We start from the raw sequence: 7607 nt of genomic DNA on the forward strand, positions 1-7607 counted from the left end.
CCATTGGCTGGAGGTAGATGATTAGAAGAAAATCGGCAAGGAGTGCGTGCACCGCCAGGGGACGTACGTGCTGCTCAAGACCTGCTGCTATGCACACATATACGTAGACATGTCTTTGCTTGCTCGAGGATGATCGTGCCGCACAGATGGCTGCAATAGGGCATGGAAAAGGAACAAAAAGTCAGAGCAATCCAGCTCTTGCAATTCGATCACCTATGATGGAGACAGGAACGTGTGGATGGAATTCTCACCGATGCACCTGCCGATGGATGTAGCGAACTAGATGACGACCACCAAAGTTCTAACGAGCAGCCGGCCAAAACTCCATGCTTGCAACGAGCTCTGGTGCCGAGAAGACAATGACGAGATGTAGTTGTGTAGAGCGGCTCCCTAGGGCATGGCATCTCGATGAAGCATCTTCAACTATGGGCGATGGTGACGTACGCAAGAGGTTAGAGACATACAACAGTAGATAAAGAAAGGGAAAATCTGATTTACTACCTAGGGATTTTCAAACTAGGAGCTTCCCTTGCAGTTGTTTTGGTGTGCTTTGCCTAAGGGGTTGGTACATATATATATATATAGGGAGAGAAACTCCCCACCTCCACGTCAACTAGCGGTATGGTATTGGTACTAATTGATTTGCAACCTTCATCTTTACTATGGCCTAATTAATTATTAAAGCCCATTAGTAAATACATGGTCTTAGGGATTTATTATGGGCTTTGACGTTGGAAAAATAGGAGGAGGTTTATTATTTTTGGAATTAATTATTTTCATAGATAAAATAATTCTAAAAAAGTCCGGAATTAGTAGTTAAGGCATGAAAAATACTCTAAAAGCTCCGAAAATTCGGAAAAAATTCTCAGAGATATTATAGAACATGGAAAACCTGAATAAAGCTTTTGGAGCTCATGATAAGATTGTTTGGAGCATTAAAAAATTAGATCATACTCAGAGAAATGTGAGAACAGAAGATGGAAAAATTTCCGAAAAGTTTGTAGAGATTGCTTGATGGACGAGGAACTAAAAGAAGTGCTTTGAGTGACAAAGAAAAGATTTTAGGAAGCTCCTAATAAAAATTTGAGGTTAGAAACAAAGAATTTGGTTGTAGATAAAGATAAAGATATACTGACCAAGGAAGATCATTCTACTAAACGAAATTTTTAAAACTTTGCTTAGTCTCGACACACAAAGGAGCAACAAACAAACATCACATAAAACATATGTACCAGCATGTATGCACAACAACGTTGCTAAACCCTATGATGAATTTTAATTTACGAAAAATTTCCATTTTACTATATTTTCATGAGCACAGAAATACAAAATAAATTATTTTAGCTCTATTTTCAAAGAAGCAAAATTTAGGGTGTTACAGGAGCTCGCTGTTGTGGGTCCATGATGGTCACGACAGCGGGTCACAGTCCTACCAGGCCACACCGGTGGTTTCCCGTCGTGAGCCTAACATCGTCGATGACATAGATTTGGATCGAGGAGAGAGTGGCATAGTTATGGGTTCCCTCTCACCTGTGATGCAAAATGGGTGCTCACATTGTGTTCTCTTTACTGTGCACTATGTATTTTTGGTATGGGTAGCCTTTTGCGATCCTTGACGGAGATAGTGCCAAGCAGATGGAGCTCCACCCTTGATGAGGACATAACTCCTCATGCACACACAATGATCCTCCGCTAAATATTCAAGGTCTATTATAAGAGCTCATGTGCGACAATTAAATGTAGAAGTGAGTTTGTTCCTAAGCAACTCTTTACATGATTTTGAGAATAGATTGCTACCTAATGATTATATTATGCTTAGGAATAAAGGAGAGGACTAGGAGACTCATATAGGAGGTCTTGGAGGTGTAGAGGACCAGCAAGGGTGCCTGAGAAAAGATGTAGGCCTAGTCCAACTCGAGTTCGAGTTTGACTCGGCCTTCAAGACTAGCCAGCAACAAAATAGATGCCAAGGACATATCTGGACTCCATTTTTGATGATCTATATATAGATGGAAAGATAATTTCATAAGCTAACTGTAAGTGCATTAAGCCACTTAATGTGTTTTGGGTGATTGAATGACAACCGTGGTTAAAGGAACTAATGATCTTGCTAAGTGTGAAACAGGGAAAAGCTATCTCATAGGTATTTGATACAAGTTTACAAAAGCCAAAATTATGTATTGTTGTATGAAGCAATCTAGTTCAAGCACAAAACAACAATGCAAATGGAATTAATGAAAAAAGCTTATTTATTGTGAAGATAGCTATCACTCATATGAAAGCAAAATTGAAAAGTATAAAATTGATTGGATGATTCAAAGCAACATATGACTTGAAGACTTGAGATGGTGAAGATAGCAAGGAAAGGCTTCGAGGTACTAAGCAAGGGTGAAGGGCAAGCGACGGCTTGACGGGCGAAAAACCTAGCTCGCGTGAAGAAGGAATTACTTGCATTTAGTTGAGGTACTAATCAAGCTCTAAGGGTCATGTTGATGTGGAGGATCAAATCTACTATTGAAGTAGTTAATGGAAATGACTTGTTACATTTGGAGTCAAATCTATCTATTGAATGGAACCAAGTCATGTGCTCAAGATGGCTATGCTCAAGATGAAAACAAGTTTGACATGATGACATCCTCAGCTTATCAAGAATTGAAAGAAAGGCTTTGGTTTGTTGGAACCTTCTCAAGTGGTTTCAATTTGATTTATCTTTTGATCTTTAGTTGACAGGGAAGTCGTACTATTAAGAGGGATGCATCATGATCATAGATTAATACTCTCTAGTGCTCAAGTCAACCCTTGTGAGGTCATAGAGAAACTAACCTGAGAGCTGATTTCAATGTGCACAGGCAGTGCATATCGGACGTGTCCGGTATGATACCGGACGTGTTCGGTATGGGTACTGTTGCGCATGTTGACTTTTTGAGTTGTGCTGACCAAGGAGCTGTTCTAGCGCGCGTCAGCACTTCCGACGCACGTCAGCAGTGCTGACATGTCGGAAGTTCCGACGTACGTCGGGAGTTCCAACGTAGGCTTCTCCGTGGTAGGGAGTAGCAAGCTAACAGGGGTAAGCCTTTTGGCCTCGACCATATCGGACGTGTCCGGTATGATACCGAACGCGTCCGGTATGGCCAACGGCTAGTTAACGGCTAGCTTTCAAAACTGTCTTTATATACCCCTCAACCCTCTTCTTTTGGGGCTGCTGATTCTATTGGTTTGGAGACACATTGCTGAGCTTTGCTAACTCTCCCCAACCCTCTCTTTGTGAGTGTTTGATCTAGATTGACAAATCCAACTTGTGGGTTGAAAGTTTTTCGGATTAGAGAGCAAGCCACCACTTGAGCACTTGAGCATATTGTCTATTTCGTGATTTGCATTTGTTACTCTTGGACTCTTCGGTCCTAGACGGTTAGGCGTCGCCGGAGAGCACCCAAGTGTTTGCGGTTGCCTCGGATTGTTTGTGCAGGTCGGATTTCGCCTCCCCAAGTGAAGAAATCACATAGTGGAAGGACGATTTGGAGTTGAAAGAGACTCCGGCTAGAGTTACCTTTGCGGTATCCTCTAGGGAGGACCTTTGAGCTAGAGTGACCTTAGTGGTAGCCTCTAGATCATTGAGTGCCTTACCCGTAGCCCCCTCAACGGAGATTAGGTCTCAACGGAGATCGAACTTTGGTAAAACAAATTTTGTGTCTTCCTTTGCATTACATTTGAAATTTGTGCCTTATCTATTGTGTGAGCTACTCTGTAGGGTTCTAGTATCATATATACTGTGATTGAGGTTCTTTCAGGTAGAGGAAGAAGTTTCACAGAACACGGATTGAATATCCTCTGCTCGTGAATTCCGGACGCGTCCGAGATCAAGCCAGATGTGTCCGAGTTGGACTGCACAACACTTCATATATAAATTGTATTACCTGTGTTGGATACCTTTTTGTAGGGTGTTGTATATCTCTACATCATCATATAAGCTGTGTGTAGGTTTAGGAGAAGCTGGAGAACAGAAACAGCTAGGTGCTGTGTGCTCGTGTATCTCGAACGTGTCCGTATTGATACTGGACGCGTCTGGTATTTGCGAGTGGTCAAGAATATTTCTTTCTGCGATCTAATCTCTGTGGTGCAGGTGTTAGACTTATTTAATATTGTTTACAACTGTTTCTCTGATTATCTTTGTGTGGAGTTTTTCATTTGCGTGGAAAACTTCAGTTTTAATTGTTTCCGCATTTTAAGTTGTAATTTTTCAGAAACGCCTATTCACCCCCCTCTAGGCGCATCCTTGGTCCTTTCAATTGGTATCGGAGCAAGGTCTCACGATCGAGCTTCACCGCTTGTGAGAAAAGGATGTCGACGCCTAATGACACGGATCCCATACTTCTCCTAAATTATGGTTCAAACTTTCTATCTGGGTCAATTCATGTACTCAATACTTTTCAGACTATCAGTCCACTTGTAGAGCAGATTGTGGATGCAAGTATATCTCATTCCATAGTTGATTGGTTTAGTTACAAGAATATTCCAAAAGAGGAAGAGATATATGTGCAACTCAATGCTGTAGCTGCTAATGTCATTTTGAGTACATTAAGTGTAGAGGTTCAGGATGAAGCAATTTACAATGGACAAACTCCTCCATCAAGTGCTCATGTCATTTGGGTCAAATTGTTTGAGTTATATGGAAAACCCAATGACAATGAGTGCTATGTGTGGAAAACAAAGGATAATATGTCCACTATACTTCATTGCAATGAAGATACATCTAGCAACCTCAAGAGTGCAGAGCCGAAGATGATCAAGGCAGATGCTGCTGTGCTGGCAATGCAGCACATACTGGACATGTCCAGTATGGCTGTGGCAGCAGAGCAGCAAGCAGATCAATGCAGCAATAATGCACCTCAGTGGAGATCAAGTGATGAGTCAACAATAGATTCACATGACTCTCATCAGTTGTGTCTCATGGCCAAGAAAAGCAAGAAGAAGAAGAAGGCAACCAAGCAAGAGAAGGCTCAAGAGGATGATCAAAGAGAAAGTGAAAATGAAGATAGTCACATGCTTGATCATCTTAGCAGCAAGGACAAGCTCATGTTCATGAAGCTAGCAAATGAGGAACAAGAGCAAAAATTTCATGATCAAGACAAGTCCCTCATATCCAAGCTTAAAGAGCTAAAGGAAATGAATGAGAGGTATGAAAAATTGTCAATTGAGCCTGACTTTGTGACTAATGCTCTTTCTAGTGTTGTTCAACTAGAAAGGGAAAACTTCGAGCTCAAGAAAAGGCTTGACAAGATTTCATGCAACTTCAACACTCTTAAAGTTGTGCATGAGCAACTCAAATGTTCACATGAAAGCCTAGTAGAATCACATGCTATGCTTGAGATAGCGCATGAGGTTGTTATTACAGTGGTAAAATCCTCTCAACCTCACACTCACCCACTCACTAGCACTCCCTCTAAATTAAATATTTCTTGTGCTAATGAGTGTGCTTCTCAAGTTAGCCAATCTTTGATTGAGCATCATCCTATGGAAAACATTAGGCTCAAAGAAGAAGTAGAAAAATTGAAGAAAGATGTGATTAGGTTGAAGGGTAAGGAGAAAGCACAACCTTCTCAAGATAACTGTGAAAACATGGTGAAGAAGCTTGAGAAGGGTTCAAATCTTGCTTCCTCCAACATCCAACAAACTAACCACATCACAAGCAAAGTGATGTCAACCAAGAGCAAGAAACATGGTAAAAGGTTATGCTATGGTTGTGGGGCATATGGGCACATGAGAGATATGTGTCCAAACAAGAGTTGGGCCAACAAGTGTGAGGTGGCCGAGAAAAAGGCCTCTAGCAAGTTGGCAAACCAACTCAAGGTGGATGAACCTAAAGCTAGCATCAAGTGCAACAAAGTAAGCCACTTGAGCAATATTTGCAAGGATTTCAAGAAGACAAGAAACAAGGCTCAAGTTGCAACAAGAAGATACTATGCATGCAATGAGGTTGGACACATGGTATATGAGTGTCACAACAAACAAGACAAGGATTGTAGCAACAAAGGTCGCATTTGCTACAATTGTAGAAGAAAGGGACATCTAAGCTATGATTGTCCCAAAGGTAACATGCCTAGGCCAAATGCATATGTTTTCAATGATAAGCTTAGGAGGACCACAAATGGATCTAGTACTAGCCAAGCAAGGTATTCACCACATGCTAGCACTAGAGCCACTTGGGTGCCTAAGCACATTGCAACTAACTCTATAGGACCCAATAAGAGTTGGGTACCAAAGTGTGCCTAAGCTGTGATTGTAGGTACTTGGTGAAGATGAAGGCTTTGGGGTGGTTGAGAAAGCATACCATGTATTTACTTATGACACGCTCAACCTATCAACTTGTTCATCAATCTCCGATATGGAGTTGACCCAAAGCAAACTAATTGGCCATACCATTCATTTCATCTTCATCGTCGAGCAATATTTTCACCTATGTGCAGGTCAATTCAAAGGCAAAAGGAATGGCTAGAAAACAAAATGATTAGTTTCTGTCCTGTGCATGTCGGACGTGTCCGACATTGGGCCGGACGTGTCCGGTATTCTCGGGCAGGAGTTTCTGATGAAAAGCCCATGAAAAGACCTAGGCCAGAAGTACTTTAGTATTTAATCATTAATAGTGGTCCAGGATTAGTTCTACTGCCCAAAATATTTTATTGCAGGGGTGTGGGACATCTCGGACGTGTCCGAAATTCACGTGACCATACTTCAAATTACACTCAGTGGTATTCATAGGGGCTCAAGGCTAAGGTATGGTTTCATATGAGCATTGTAAGTGCATGTAAGGCCCTTATGCTAGAATGTGCATTTGATTGACTTAAGATAGAATCTTTTCAAAATCTCTAATAGCATGAGTAGGCTGAGTGGTTTGTGAAAACAATGGGTTCTGGGTCTTTGTGGCCTAATCATGCTAAGTGTGGTTATTGTTCTCCTTGGTTGATTGACTGCCTAATCACACTCGGCATGATTCTCTCAAGTCCTAAGTCACTCTTTTATCTCTACCCCTCTAAGTCAATAGGAGACTCATGGACATAAGAGTGAGGAAAGAATTCTTGAAGAAATTTCAAAAAGAGATTTGAAATATTTTGGAGAACAAATTGTGAAGAAAAGAGATGATAAATAATTGGATTAAGTAATTTAAATATATATATATATGTATGTATATATATATATATATATATATATATATATATATATATATATATATATATATATATATATATATATATATATATGTGTGTGTGTGTGTGTGTGTGTGTGTGTGTGTGTTTGGACTCAGTGTTAACATAGAAGGGGTATTGGATCAAGAAAAATAAGAAATACAACAAACAGTTTGGAGCCCGAGCATCTCGGACGCGTCCGGCTCCATCTCGGACACATCTGGTATGCGCGGGGTTAAAGAAGCAGCGTACCCCTTCAGACCTGTTCTCTCCTCATTCCCCTCTCTCCCTCCCAACTGCCAATTGCCACTTCTCTCTTATCACGTTGGCGATTTCGTGAGTTGACCGTGGAAAAGGAAGGGAGGAAGGTGGATTGGAGTCACCAAGCATCAAGAGTCAAGGATCTACGGCAAGAAATCAAAAGCC

This window comes from Sorghum bicolor, chromosome 10 (genome assembly GCF_000003195.3).
Source record: "Sorghum bicolor cultivar BTx623 chromosome 10, Sorghum_bicolor_NCBIv3, whole genome shotgun sequence".
NCBI lineage: Eukaryota > Viridiplantae > Streptophyta > Magnoliopsida > Poales > Poaceae > Sorghum > Sorghum bicolor.